The following is a 15,860-nucleotide window of genomic DNA, read 5'->3' as shown; positions in this document are numbered from 1 at the left end:
GCTACTAAAGTAAAACAACAAAGAATTACATTCTGTAAGCCAACTAAGGAGATAAAATGGAGTGATAAGAAATAATCCAAAACAAAGCAGATAAAGAGAAAAAAGAAAAAAGGGAACAAAGAAAAAATGAGACAGTTAGAAAATAGCAAGATGGTAGACTCTTAACACAACCATATCAGTAGTCGCATTACATGTGAACGATCTAAACACCTGAGTTAAAGGACAACAATTGTCAGATTAGGTTTAAAAGAAAGACAAGACTCAAGTATATCACATCTTACAAGAAACCAACTTTATAAAAAAGACGCTAAAAAATTAAAAGAATAAAAAAAGACATACCATGCTAACACTATCCAAAAGAAAGGTTCAGTTGCTGTATTAGTTTAGAAGTTAGGTTTCAGACCAAAGAATATTACCAGGGATTAAGGTGGTCATTCCTTAATAATAAAGGGATTAATTCATCGAGAGAACATAACTATCTTAAAGTTTTATGTATCTGATAAACTTCAAAATATGTGATAGCACTGCAAAGAGAAATAGGTAAATATGCAATTTTAGCAAAGATTTCAATCTCTTTCGCAGTAATTGATAGAACAAGTAGATAGAATGTAAAAGGTCCTAAAAGTATAAAATATTTGAAGAAAGCATAGGAGAAAATCTTTGTGACCATTGTTTAGGCAAAGATTTCTTAGATAAAAAACTGACAAATTGGACTTCATTGTAATTAAAACTTCTCTTCAGAAGACATGGGTAAAAGAATGCAAAGACAAGCCATAGACTTGGAGCAAATCTTTGTAAATCACTTAACTGATAAATATCCAGGATATACAAAGAACTACCGAAACTTATTAATAAGAAAACAACCCAATAACAAAATGGGTGAAAGAATTGAACAGACACCTAAGCAATGAGATATAAGCATGGAACATAAGCACCTGAAAACATGCTTATCATCATCATTGTTTTTAGGTGCCGTTGACTCAGTTCCAACTCACAGCAGCCCTACGTACAACAGAATGAAACACTGCCCGGTCCTCCACCATCCTTACAGTCGTTGTTATGCTTCAGCTCATTGTTGCAGCCAGTGTGTCAGTCCATGTCATTGAGGGTCTTCCTCTTTTTCGCTGACCCTCCACTTTACCAAGCATGATGTCCTTCTCCAGGGACTGGTCTCTCCTGATAACATGTCCAAAGTATGTGAGACAAAGTCTAGCCATCCTTGCTTTTAAAAGGCATTTTGGCTGTACGTCTTCCAAGAGAGATTTGTTCATTCTTCTGGCAATTCTTGGTATATTTGGTATTTTTCGCCATCATCAGTCATTCCAAAACCAAACCAAACTCTTCCATCTACTCCATTACAACTCATAGCAACCCTGTAGGACAGAGTAGAACTGCCCAATAGAGATTCCAGGGCTGTAAATCCTTACAGAAGCAGACTGCCACATCTTTCTGCTGTGGAGCAGCTGGTGGGATCCAACCACTGACCTTTCAGTTAGCAACCGAGTGCTTAACCACTGTGCCACTAATGCAGAGGCTGGGATTACAAATGGGTAGTAGGAAACTTTGGGGGGTGATGGATAGGCTCTTTATCTTGATTCTTTCATAGTTGTATGCCAAACCCATTGCCATCAAGTCTATTCTGACTCATAGTGACCCTATAGGATAGAGTAGAACTGCCCCATAGGGTTTCCAAGTAGCAGCTGGTAGATTCCGACTGCCTACCTTTTGGTTAGCAGTCAAGCTGTTAACCACTGCACCACCAGGGCTCCCATAGGTGTGTGCATGTGTCAATTTATCAAAGCGTACCCTTTACTATGCAGTTTAATATGCAGGTTAATATATATCGGTTGTACCTTAGTGAAGCTGTTTTAAAAATTAAGAATAGTTGGCACATTGTAAATGCCTGATACATGTTTGTTTAATACATTTAACTCATTACTCTTTCATTTCTCACAAATTTTTGAAAGCTTCTATTTTTTCTAACTTATAAAAATATAGGAGATAGGATTTTGATCTGAGAGGAAGTTGATTTGGCTCCTAATGTATTGATTTGGCTGAAATATCCAAGTCAACTTCAAAGGCCTCGTTAAACTTGATTACCTTATAAATACTTCCATGAGGGCAACTATTTTTATCTCTTTTCTAGTTGAAGAACAAGAATGCATTTATTCACATCTGGGATGGAGCTTTCAAGAATGAGACATACTTTATATTGTTAAAGTAACTAACACCTTCATCTCAGTTAATATTTGTGTAAGAATTAGTTTAGCCTTAGATCTGTATGGTCCTGGGACTAGCAGCATCAGCCTCATCTGGAAACTTGTTAGAAATGCAGATTATTGGGCTCTCCTTAGAAGCAAGGATGGAGAGAGTGTGTCTTACATACTTTGGATATGCTGTCAGGAAGGATTAGTCCCTGGAGAAGGACATCATGCTTGGCAAAGTACAGGGCCAGCGGAAAAGAGGAAGATGCTCAATGAGGTGGATTGACACAGTGGCTGCAACAATGAGTTTAACCATAACAACAATTGTAAGGATGGCTCAGGACCGGGCAGTATTTCGTTCTGTTGTGCACAGGGTTGCTATGAGTTGGAATTGACTCCATGGCACCTAACAACAACAGCAACCACCATCCTGCACCTGGGAACTCTGGTGGCACGGGGGTTAAGAGCTGTAGCGGCTAATTAAAAGTTCTCAAAAAAAGAGTTAAGAAATATCAAATGCTAGGTAATGAATGTGCTGAACTGTTTAGGAGTACAGTGTACTGATGTCTGCAACCTTGAAATGCATAAAATTAAGGTGTATTGATGTATGGATAGAGGAATGCATGTGATAAAGCAAAATGTTAATTTTTAGAATCTAGGTGGCAAGTATATGGGTGTTCACTGTTCATTTACTTCAGTTATTTTGTAGATTTGAAAGTTCTCAATAAAATATTCATGTGACATTTGAAATTTTTGTGCAAGAGAGTAAAATGTGCCTAGAATTGCTCTTAGAAAAAATAATGGTGCTTGGTAATGAAATTTTACTATCTTAACAAATTATACTTTGATTAGATATATTGATACCATATTAATCTCATAAATTGGCTTTCTGAGATTTTTCTAGTCAAATTAAAATTGAGTATTAAAACTGAATATTAAATGGGGTCTTGGTAATGCTCTCTAAATTACTTCTATTGATTCATTTTTGATATACCAAAATGAAAAGTTCATTAATTGTACCTGTATAATAACAGTCAATGTCACCTTTTAGGACAGACATAAATTACTAGTTTTTAAAACATTTTATTATTGAAGTCATAACAATCAAATGGATAGTACATAGATTAAATGAGGTATTAAAAGACGTGGCAGCCAATAGTGTGTGTATCTAATATGAATCCTGATTTTAATAAATTTAAATAAAAATTCATGGGACAATTGGAAATTTCAAAACTGCATATTTGATGATTTAAGGAATTACTAATTTTTATGTATGATAATGTTACTGCAGTTATGTTTTTAAGAAGTTCTCTTTCTTTTTGTTAAATTTTATGTTTGGTGAACATAGACACAGCAAAACCCGGTCCCATTCCATAGTCTTTAGACATGATGATTAATAACATTGGTTACATTCTTCACATTGTGTCAGCATTCTTCTTATTTTTGTTCTGGTTGTTTCATTTCCATTTACTTAATCTCCCTGACCCCCAACCTTCTTATCTGTGCTTTAAAATAGCTATTGACCTCTTGGTGTTATATATATATATGTTTAAAAGAAGCACAGTATTCAAGGGTGACATCTTTACTCTTTGGGCTAAACAGTTACTTTCGGGGAATGGTTTCAATTCAGGGTTTGAAGAGTAAGTCAGGGCCATAGTCTTGGGGACTCCTCCAGCCTCAGTAGTGCCAGTAAGTCTGGATTCTTTAAGAATTTGAAATTCTGTTCCACATATTTCTCCCTTTTTATCAGGATTCTTCTTTTGTGTTCCTGATTAGAATGTTCAGTAGTGGTAGCCAGGTACCATCTAGTTCTTCCGGTCTCAAAATGGAGGAGGCAGTGATTCATGGAAACAATTAATCCTATAGTCCAGTTCCTCTTCTAATTCTTGGGTTTCCTTCTTTCTCTTCTGTTCCAGATGAATAGAGACCAGCAGTTGTATCTTAAATGCCTGCTCATAAGCTTAAGACCCCAGATACTACTCACCATATTGGGAGGTTAGAGCATAAACTTATAAGAACTATTAAAAAAAAAAAAAAACTTTTAAGAACTATATTATGCCAGTTTCACGAGACCATGGCCTAAGCTCCAAATCAAGAGAACTAATCCCATGAGGTGGTTATGTCTGATTAGTATCAGCATCTGTGGCCCCCCCCATCATTTTTTTTTTGTTGTTCTTAAAAGTCCTTGTCTTTTAAATATGTATACTGAAATATTTGCAGATGAATTATATGATATCCTGGATTTGCTTCAAAGTAATACAAAAAAAGAACTAATAGGTGTCAATATAGATGAAACTAGACAAACCATTAGTTGAAATGGTTGAAGCTGGGTGATAACTACATGGGGGCTAATGAGATTATTATGTCTACTTTGATGTATGTTGGAAATTTTCCATAATAAAGGGATTTTTAAAAAGATGCATTGCAGTTACGTTGAACTTTGCACCATGATCTGAGAATTTAGTTGTTATTTGTTTCTATGGTAAAATGTTTTCCAAGTATTTCTGATGTCTAATGAAACATTAGAAGGTAGCCTAATTCTAAGATGAGGACTGTTTCTTTCTTCTTTTCAAAAATATAGCACTATTAGTTCCAGTCCTTCCTTTCATTAGCTTTTGTACCAGTATTCCTTTTGCACTCCCAGTGACTAAAGAAATGAGAAAGTGAGGTTTGGGGAGAGAGAAAAACAAGGAGCCTAGATTAATCATGTATCTTTTGAATGATCAAGGTTGTCTTAATGTCATCTAGCTCAATTGGCATAACATAGTTTATAAAGAAATTCTTCTACGTCTTACTTTGGTGAGTAGCACCTGGGGTCTTAAAAGCTTGTGAGGTGCTGTCTAAGATACTCCACTGGTCCCACCCCGACTGGAGCAAGAAAACCAAAGACACAAGAAAAAGATTAGTCCAAAGGACTAATGGACCACAACTACCAAAGCCTTCACCAGACTTAGTCCAGCACAACTATGTGATGCCAGACTACCACCACCAACTGCTCTGACAGGGGTCACAATAGAGAGTCCCGGACAGAGCTGGAGAAAAATGTAGAACAAAATTCTAACTCTCACACACACAAAAAAAGAAGGCCCAGCTTACTGGTCTGACAGAGACTGGAGAAACCTTGAGAGTATGGCCCCTGGATACTCTTTTAACTCAGTACTGAAGTCGCCCTTGAGATTTACCCTTCAGCCAAAGATTAGACAAGCTCATAAAACAAAACAAGACTAAATGGGCACATCGGCCCAGGGGCAAGGTTGAGAAGACAGGAGGGGATAGGAAAGCTGGTAATGGGAACCTGAGGTCGAGAAGGGAAGACTGTTGACACATCGTGGGATTGGCAACCAGTGTCACAAAACAATATGTTTATTAATTGTTTAATGAGAAACGAATTTACTCTGTAACCTTTCATCTAAAGCACAACAAAATAAAGTTGACTTAATTTTTTTCTATTTGATATCAGTCATTTAAGGTCATTGATAGCACTAGGTCTCCTTATTATCCTTCTTTCCCCCTCTTACTTGCTCTGCAAATAAAAATATTGAAAGAAAAAAGTACAGCTGTCTTTAATGCCTTCACAAATGGCCACATTAGTTCCATTTATTTTTTAGAGCTGTTTTTCTGTGGAGTATAGTTAATGTCAAGTAAGATAATTGAAAGAATTAAGTAGTCATCAAATAAATATGAAAATAATATAGTATCTTCTTCTAATTGTTAAATAAAATCTGTGAAATATTTTAGTTTTCTGATAAGAAAATGATAGGATAATTTTGCAGAATGATTCCTGTGACTTTCATTGCAGGGAATTCCATTACAGAGGATTTGAATTGCCTTTTAACTAATGGAGCCCTGGTGGCACAGTGGTTAAATTGCTTGACTGCTAACCGAAAGGTTGGTGGTTCGAAACCACAAGCAGCACCAAGGGAGGAAGATGTAGCAGTCAGCTTCCATAAAGATTTATAGCCTTGGAAACCCTGCAGGGAAATTCTAGTGTGTCCTATAGGGTCGTTATGAGTTGTAATTAACTCTATTGCGGTAGGTTTGGTTTTGGGTTTTTCTTATCTAATATAGTCAACTCAAGTTTAGAAGATAAAAAAGACAAAAGTTAAAAATGAAATCTGAGTCTAGATTGGAAAAATACATTTTAGGGTATCAGTTTATGAAATAAATTAGTAATTTGGATAAAGTCCATGTTCAGGCAAAATTTATTGAAATTTTCCTCAAAGGGTGTTTAGGTGGTTGATAAACAGCTGTGACTCTGGTTGCCTAGGGCTCTTCAAAATGACTGTAAGTTGCTAAATCAAAATTTTATTTATAAAAGTGGTATAATCATATCCAAATTATAAAAAATTTTGGGAAATAAAAGAAAAAAGTACCATAATTTCACAGTATTGATAGAATTGCTGCTGTAATTTTAATATGTATCTTTTTTTTCATGTACATATTTTTTAAAGTACTTATTTTTTAAGTACTCCTAAATTCCAGATTTAAATGTGGGACTAAAACTGTTTGTTGTATATAATAGTCTGTGATTTTGGATATGGCTTTGGGGCTCTGTAATTTTTAGTTTAGTTCATTAAGACCAGAAATATACATTATATTTCTCAATCTAAATGTATATATTTTTCCTATAAAACTCATTGTTGTCAAGTCGACTGCAACTCATAGTGACCCTGAAGGACAGAGTAGAACTGCCCTGTGGGGTTCCCAAAGCTGAAATCTTTATCAAAGCAAACTGCCACATCCTTCTCCTTTGGAGCATCTGGTGGGTTCGAACCACCGACCTCTCTCTTGTTTAGCAGCTGAGTGCTTAACCACTGTGCAACCAGAGCTTCACTATGACTGTGATCCAGAGTGACCCTGCTTTGAGTTTTCGCACATGCTTTTTAGACAAGTAGAGCCAAAATGTCAAACCCCAAACCCAGTTCATAGATACTAGGTCTAGACTGTTGCTATTATAGCATTAGCATACTTAGAACAGATTTTAGTAGAATGAATAAGAATATAGATATGAATACAGAAGTTAAGGAGGAAAAAGTAAGAAAGAATACATGAGTAAGGAAACTGGAACAGATTCAGAGTTTTGGCACTGACCAAGTAAGAAAGCACAATACTGTTGTTTATAAACTTAATAGATGTGAAGAAAACACTTCCACTGTGAAAACTGATCCTGGCTACGTGTTATGCCTGTTGTTACTTTGAGAATCATAGAGAAGTTTAATCCTCTTGTACTTTTAATATGATTAATGGGGAAGAAAGAATATACACTTTGAATAAAGAAAATTTAAGAGTACAGCAGCAGTCCGGAAGTTAGGCCATTTCAATTCAGATTTTACTGCTGCATTGATTAGCTACATGTGCTAGAGCTGCACTGTTCAATACAGTAGCCACCTTGGGACTATTTACATATAAATTAAAATTAACTGAAATGAAATTAAAAATTCAGTTCCTTGGTTGCACTAACCACATTTCATGTGCTCGATATGTAGCTAGTGGCCACTGTACTAGATAGCGGATGTGGGACATTTCAGTCATTGCAAAAAAATTTGTTGGATAGTGCTGTTAGAGAATATTGGGAAATTAGGTTGATGGCGTATCTTAAAAACTAGATAGAGGAATTTAGATGTTATGTGGTAGAAAAAAAGATGAAACGTTTTAAGCAGGACATACACATGATTGATATGTTTTAGGAATCTTCTGGACTTATTTTTTAAAAATGGAGTAAAGGAAGAATGGCCTAGAGTTAGGGAATATGAATGGAAGGCTATCGAAATAATTCTGGCATAAGTGATTAAGTCCTAAACCAAAATGGTGGCTGTTGTGGGATAAAAGAAATGAAAAAGATAGACATCTGAAAAGATAAGACTTGATGACTGACAGGTCACACAGAACAAAAATCAAGAAATGCACAAATAATGCAGTAAAGGCAAAGCATAGTGTCAGAAATAAATCAGATGGATAGGATAGCAGATGAAAAACACTCATAAGGAGCACATGATAATAGAGATAACTCCTTTTAGAAGATTGTAGCCTTTTCTAGGATTTCATCTTGGCCTGGAGGCATTTCTAGGGCATGTGAGCCTGGTTAAAAGAATGGTGAGGAAGTATGTTGATGGAATGGGGATTCAGATTTAACAAGGAAATTCTAAGAATTGCTGTTATAACCAACAATTTTCAAGAAGCCTGGGATTTTTTTGATTTTAGTGAAAAATTTTAAACTTTTCTATTTGGTAATTGTGATGAAAAGTTTTAGGGCTATATTTAAAACTGTATATAAGAATCAGTAGAACTATGCTGAGTTATTTAAGCTGTGTATTTATAATGGCAAAAAAATGTTTTCTAGCTGAACACGTTAGCTGCCGTGTTGAGACGAAGTACAAACGCTTATTCTTTCTGAAAGGTTGATGTAGTGTCTTAAGTCTAAAATATATTGTTTTTAAAAATGAGAGAAAATATTATTATTTGTCAGAAGATTAAGCTTTCAAGGGACCCCTGGATATCTTTTATCTGTTTTGATTGTTTTTCTCTTTTCCGAACTTTACACTTGGGGGGTCCCTTTTGCTAGTGTTCTGTATCCCAAATCCCTTTGTTTCTCCAGCAGCTTCTGCGTCTCAGAAGTTCTGATATGTGGTAGGCAATGCATTTGACTCATCTTTTTTCTGGAACTGAATTTTTCATATAACGATAATTTAGTAATTTATATCAGTTCTGTAGGAGGAGGATCAGAATTCATTGGTGGAGGGTTTGAAAACAGGCTGTCACCTGCTGATGCATTAATTGTCTAACCATGAAGCTTTATGATGCAGTTTTAATTTTACCATAAAAACAGAAGTGTTGAATTCCATTAATTTTTCTCTTCAAGGAGCATATCAGGAAGTAATTTCCTAAACTAAAAGCTGTTATTTCTTTCTGTTAGGAAGGTATTTTTCTGCCTTTTACACAGACATCATAACAGAATGTTGTAATTTGATTGTTATTGAATATTTGGGAAATAGACATTACATATTTTCTTCCACCTTCCCCCAATATTTTTAATCAAGTCTCTCCTACCACTTCTTAGAATTAACAGACCCTGGATGTGGTTATCGCCCTGCTGTCAAATTTCTTATGTGAATGAATTGTGTGGTGTTGGAAAAAGGGATAGTTAGTTTCAGGTGTATGCATATAATTTTGAGATTATCAGGTAAAAATGAGGAGATCAAATAACCTTGCTATGTCAATTTGGATACCCTTTTTTCTTTTTTGCATTTATTTTAAATACTGAAATTTTATGAAATCAACTTCCTTTTGTTATATATCCATAGCTTCATGATGCCTGCTGCCAATCATTTCTCTTTATACTTCTTTGGGGAAAGTATTTTGGTGTGATTAGATTATACAGTACATGGAGGAAATGGAGTTAAATGTAAGTTATGTTAGAAAGGTAAAGAAAGGTAGATTGGGGTAAAATCTGGACGGCCTTGAATGTTAGGGAGTTTGGGTCTTATTTCCAGGCAAAGAATTTTTTTTTTTTTTTTTTATTGTGCTTTAAGTGAAAGTTTACAAATCGTCAGTCTCATACAAGAATTTATATACACCTTCCTATATACTCCTAATTGCATTCACCCTAATGAGACAGCACACTCCTTCCCTCCACTCTTTCTATTTGTGTCCATTCGGCCAGCTTCTAACCCCCTCTGCCCTCTCATCTCCCCTCCAGACAGGAGATGCCAACATAGTCTCATGTGTCTGCTTCTTCCAAGAAGCTCATTCTTCACCAGTGTCATTTTCTGTCCCATTGTCCAGTCCCAGCCCTGTCTGAAGAGTTGGCTCTGGGAATGGTTCCTGTCTTGGGCTAACAGAAGGTCTGGGGACCATGACCCCCTGGGGCCCTCCGAGTCTCAGTCAGACCATTAAGTATGGTCTTTTTGTGAGAATTTGGAATCTGCATCCCACTGCTGTCCTGATCCCTCAGGGGTTCTCTGTTGTGTTCCCTGTCAGGGAAGTCATCTAGTTCATCTGGTCTCAGGCTGATGTAGTCTCTGGTTTATGTGGCCCTTTCTGTCTCTTGGGCTCATAATTGTATCTTTGGTGTTCTTCATTCTCCTTTGGTCCAGGTAGGTTGAGACCAATTGATGCATCTTAGATGGCCGCTTGCTAGCGTTTAAGACTCCAGACGCCACTCTCCAAAGTGGGACAGGCAAAGAATTTTTAAGTAGGGAATAAACAGGATCAGAATGATGCTTTGTGAAGATGTGGTGACAGTATCAAGGGCTAGAAAGGGGAAAGTTTGGAGCCAGGGGAACAGATAAGCTGGTAAATACCTGCCAGTCCCATGACAGATACTGATCATAAACACATTGCTCTGACCTACAGAACTCGGACCAGTGCGACATTCTTTCTCAACCTAGTTCTTCAAAAAGGCACTACTAGGCAGTTGAAGCGGGCATGTCAGATGAAATCTATTTGCTATCTTGGTCATAAATAATGTGGTCTCGAATCTGACAATTGAAGTGGCAGGAGAAATTTCAGTGTTATAATTTCCAGAACTTAAATACCAGGATGAACCATTTGGTCCAGGGAGACTAAGCTCATCTCAATTCTGACTTAAAATTGTGTCTTACTTCACATGCCAACTGTAACCTGTGGAAATCTCAGCTTCCCTTCCCTGATCAGTTCAGACCCTAACTGCCCATGCAGCCCTTCGTTCTCTTATCCCTAGCTACCTGGGGCTAGGTTGGCAGGTACCACCTGAAAGCTCAGGAGTCCACATGACTCTCTCCTCTTCAGACCAGCCAGCCCCTAATTTGAGGTTTTCTTCTATCTCCTCAGGATATCAGCTGTAAGCTTGGGACTTCACATGTCTCCTTTTACTTCAGACCGGGTGGCTACCCCTGCTCCTTTGGGTCTGATAGTTTCCTGAAATGACTCAGAATTCATTCTATACTTACTATAGATTTATTACAACCAAAAAAGCATACATAAACAAAGAGATAGATAGGTAAAGTCTGGGAGGGGTCATAGCACATAGCTTCCATGTCCCAAGGAGAGACACATTATCCTCTTTTGTGCATGATCACCAACCAGGAAGCTCCATTTGAGCCTCAGGGCTCAGAGCTTTTATTGGCCTCACCACATGGCCATGATAAATTATATCATGCCTTATGACACTTAGTCAGCATTGGGCCCTCAGGTGAGCCTCTATCATCAGAGCTGTAAAGCATGTAAAACGAAAGGCCAAATTGCTTTCTGCACCTCAGCCTGAATCCTTGAGTGACTTTGTAGAGCAAAGCTTAGTCACCATCCTCTTGCCTTCATTGACCTCCACTGGAATTATAATGTGAGTGAGAAATAAAATTGTTTGTCCCTGTGTGACCTAGCTTACCCTGGTTAACACAGGACATGCATAAGGACAGGCAGGATTGGGTAAAGGATGATGACATGTTGTTTAGTGGTGCCTGCAGCCTGTCAATGTTATATTTAGTAGGCAGCTGCATATCAAAGACTTGAAAGTTTAGAAAAGTTAATGCCAAGAGTTATTTTGGAAGCCATGTGCAAAGAAGTGATTGTTTGAAGCCATGGAGATTGCCAAACAACAGAACATTATAACAGAGTAAAAGTAGGAAAAGGAGAAAGATTCTGCAGAGAATATAGGAAAAGGTAGTGTTTGTTGAAGTGAAAGCAGGAGAAAAGAATTTTAAGCACTGAATTTGACTTTTTTCTTTAATTATAATGACTGAATTATTTAAAAAAATAATTTGAGAAGCTAGCAAAATATGTACCCATCATCATGCCAAGCCTTTACATATATTATCTCATTTAATGCATCATAATATTTTAAGAGCTAGATATTACTGTAGTCTCTTCTTTATGGGTCCTTATGTAAAGCTGTAGTTTATAGAGGTTAAGTAATTTACCCAAGGTCACACAGCTAATGAGTGGTGAAACTGGGATTTAAGTCCAGACAACCTGACTTCAAAACCCCAGCTTTTAACCACTGTACTTTCTTTGTTATTACATCCTAAGTAAATGAGAAAAATTAGCTTTTGATTTAATAAATTTCAAGATCCCTGCTTTCTTGGAGCTTACATTGTATTTGAAGAAGAAAGAAAACAATTAAACATTAACAAATAAGGGAATTATAGTGTTGTATAAGGTGATAAGGGTTGTGGGTTAAAGAAAAAGTAAAACAGCAGAGTTAGGAGGATTAGGGGTGGCAGGTTGTGATGGTGATGATGCTCGGGGTGGGGTGAGGCGTGGGAAGAAACAGATTGCTGTATTAAATACAGTAGTCAGGGAAGGTGGACCTCATTGGGAGGATGGGATTTAAAACAAAGACTTGAAGGGTGTGAGAGAATCAGCCACCTTCAGAGGAGAGGTCAAGACTAGAGATAAAAACTTGGGAGTCGTCAGTGTATGTTGTTGTTGTTAGGTGTCGTCGAGTCGGTTCTGACTCATAGCAACCCTGGGAGTCATCAGTGTATGTTGTTGTTGTTAGGTGTCGTCGAGTCAGTTCCAACTCATAGCGACCCTGTGTACCACAGAACGAAATACCGTCTAGTCCTGTGCCATCCTTATAACCGTTGTTATGCTTGAGCCCATTGTTTCAGCCACTGTGTCAATCCATCTCGTTGAGGGTCTTCCTCTTTTCGGCTGACCCTATACTTTACCAAGCATGATGTCCTTCTTCAGGGGCTGATCCCTCCTGACAACTGTCCAAAGTATATAAGACATAGTCTCACCTTACTTGCTTCTAAGGAGCGTTCTGGTTGTACTTCTTCCAAGACAGATTTGTTTGTTGTTTTGGCAGTTCATGGTAAATTCAGTATTCTTCACCAACACCTCAATTCAAAGGTGTCAGTTCTTCTTTGGTCTTCTTTATTCATTGTCCGGCTTTCACATGCATATGATGCAGTTGAAAATACCATGGCTTGGGTCAGGCACACCTTAGTCTTCAAGGTGACATCTTTAAAGAGGTCCTTTGCAGCAGGTTTGCCCAATGCAGTGTGTCTTTTTATTTCTTGACTGCTGCTTCCATGGTGTCGGTTGTGGATCCAAGTAAAATGAAATCATTGACAACTTCAGTCTTTTCTGCATTTAACATGATGTTGCTTATTGGTCTAGTTGTGAGGATTTTTGTTTTCTTTATGTAGAGGTGTAATCCATACTGAAGGCTGTAGCCTTTGATCTTCATCAGTAAGTGCTTTAAGTCCTCTTCACTTTCAGCAGGCAAGGTTGTGTCATCAGCATAAGGCAGGTTGTTAGTGAATCTTCCTCCAATTGTGGTGCCCCGTTCTTCTTTATATAGACCAAACCAAACCCATTGCTGTCTAGTCCGATTCATAGTGACCTTATAGGACAGGGTGGAACTGCCCCACAGGGTTTCCAAGGAGTGCCTGGTGGATTTGACTGCTGACCTTTTAGTTAGCAGTCGTAGCACTCAACCACTACATCACCAGGGTTTCCTCAGATAGTCCAGCTTCTCGAATTATTTACTCAGCATACGGACTGAATAGGTACGGTGAAAGGATACAACCTTGATGCATACCTGTCTTGACTTTAAACCACTCAGTATCCCCTTGTTCTGTCCAAACAGCAGCCTCTTGATCTATGTACACATTCCTTATGAGCACAATTAAGTGTTCTGGAATTCCTGTTCTTCACAATGTGATCCATAATTTATGATTGACACAGTCAAATGCCTTTGCATAGTCAATAAAACATAGGTAAACATCTTTCTGGTCTTCTCTGCTTTCAGCCAGGATCCACCTGACATCAGCAATGATATCCCTGGTTCCACGTCCTCTTCTGCATCAGTGTATAGATGGTATTGTGAGCACTGAACATGCCCATCACATCAGATAGTGTTGTAAGATGGGTTGTTTCATAAGTGTATGCCTAGTGTCATTCCTCTTTCAATACTTTGCATTTACTAGAATTTATATAAATAGAATCATACAGTATGTACTCTTTTTTGAGGGCGGGGCTCTGGCTTGTTTCACTCAGCATAATTATGTTGATGTTCATCCTGTTGCATTTATGACTTCTTTTCTTTTTTTTAATATCTGCATAATACTCCAGTATAGAGCTATACCATGATTTGTTTATTCCTTCACCTGTTGATGGGCATTCAGGTTATTTTCACTATTTGACTATTATAAAGAAAGTTGCTGTGAATATTTGTGTACATGTTGTATACCCAAATTTCTCTTGAGTAAATATATAGCAGTGGAATGTCTGGGTCAGGTATATTCTGGACTTTTTAAGAAACCACAAACCTGTTTTCTGAAATGATTGTGTTATTTTAGCCACCCATCAGCAATGTTTGAGTGTTGCAGTTGCTCCACATCCTCACCAACACTTGGCATGGTCAGTTTTTAAAATTTTAACTGTTCTGTTATTAGCTGCTGCTGAGTTGGCTCGGACTCATGCCAGCCTTATGTACATCACAACAAAATGTTGCATGGTCCTGCATTAACCTCATAGTCACCAGCATGTTTGAGTCCATCGTTGCAGCTGTTGTGCCAATCCATCCCACCAAGCGTCTCCTACTCCCTTGGCTCTCTACTTAACCAAACATGGTGTCCTCCTCCAGTGATTGATCTCTCCTAATGATGTGTACAAAGCAAGACAGTTGGACAGTGTTCTGTTGTGATCCATGAGGTTTTCACCGGCTAATTTTTGGAAGTAGATCTCCAGGTCTTTCTTTTTAGTCTTAGTCTAGAAGCTCTGCTGAAACCTGTCCACCATGGGTAACCCTGCTGGTATTTGAAAGACTGGTGGCATAGCTTCCAGCATCATAGCAACACATAGGCAACCATAGTACAACAAACTGACAGTTAGCTGTTTTAGTAGGTGTATAATAGTATCGTTTTGTGGTTTTCATGGAATCGACTTGACGACACACAACAACAGTGACTAATGAGGTAAAGCATTTTTCATGTGCTTATTGGTTTTTTTTTCTTTGGCCATCTCTACATCTGCTTTAGTGAAGTGTTTGTCAGATCCTTAGCCCATTTTTAATTTAGGGTTTGCTGTCTAATTATTGAATTTTGAAATATCTGTATATTCTGTATAGAAGTCCTTTATAAAATATATGATTTACATATATTTTCTGCTGATCTTTGGCTTGTCTTTTCACAGTATTAATTACCCTTTTTTTTTTTTTTAGTAATTTTACACTCACAGGAGTTGCAAATATAATACAAAGGAGCCTAGTGTATGCTTTATCCAACTTGCCCCAGTGGTAACATCTTAAACATAACTATAGTACGGTATCAAAACTAGGCAATTGACATTGATAAAATCTATAAATCTCATTCAGATTTCACCAGCTGTTGCATGTGCTCATTTGTGTGTGTATAGTTGTATGAACTTTTGTCAGGTATATAGATTCATCCACCTCACCCCTGCAATCAAGATACAGAGCTGTTCCATCATCACAAAGGAATGCCTTCATGCTATTCCATGGTAATTGCAACTTCACAGCACACCACCGTATCCCTAATCCCTGGCAAAGACTGATTTGTTTTCTTTCTCCATAATGTTATTTTAAGAATATTATGTGAATAAATCATACAGCATGTATGTAACCTTTTGAAATTGACTTTTTCACTCTACGTAATGCTCTTGAAATCTATCCAAGTTGTATGAATACTAGTGGTTAAGAGAGTCTGGCTG

At 37.5% G+C, this 15,860-nt stretch overlaps 1 protein-coding gene across 3 annotated transcripts in view; it reads left to right on the top strand.

The window, feature by feature from the left end:
• Positions 1-15,860, top strand: part of FNDC3A (fibronectin type III domain containing 3A) — a 240,066-nt gene that overhangs the window by 12,114 nt on the left and 212,092 nt on the right. The window lies entirely within an intron of this gene.

This window comes from Elephas maximus, chromosome 14 (genome assembly GCF_024166365.1).
Source record: "Elephas maximus indicus isolate mEleMax1 chromosome 14, mEleMax1 primary haplotype, whole genome shotgun sequence".
In the NCBI taxonomy this organism is placed as follows: domain Eukaryota; kingdom Metazoa; phylum Chordata; class Mammalia; order Proboscidea; family Elephantidae; genus Elephas; species Elephas maximus.
The sequence above is the reverse complement of the archived record's forward strand: the minus strand, read 5'-3'. Positions and strand labels throughout refer to the sequence as shown.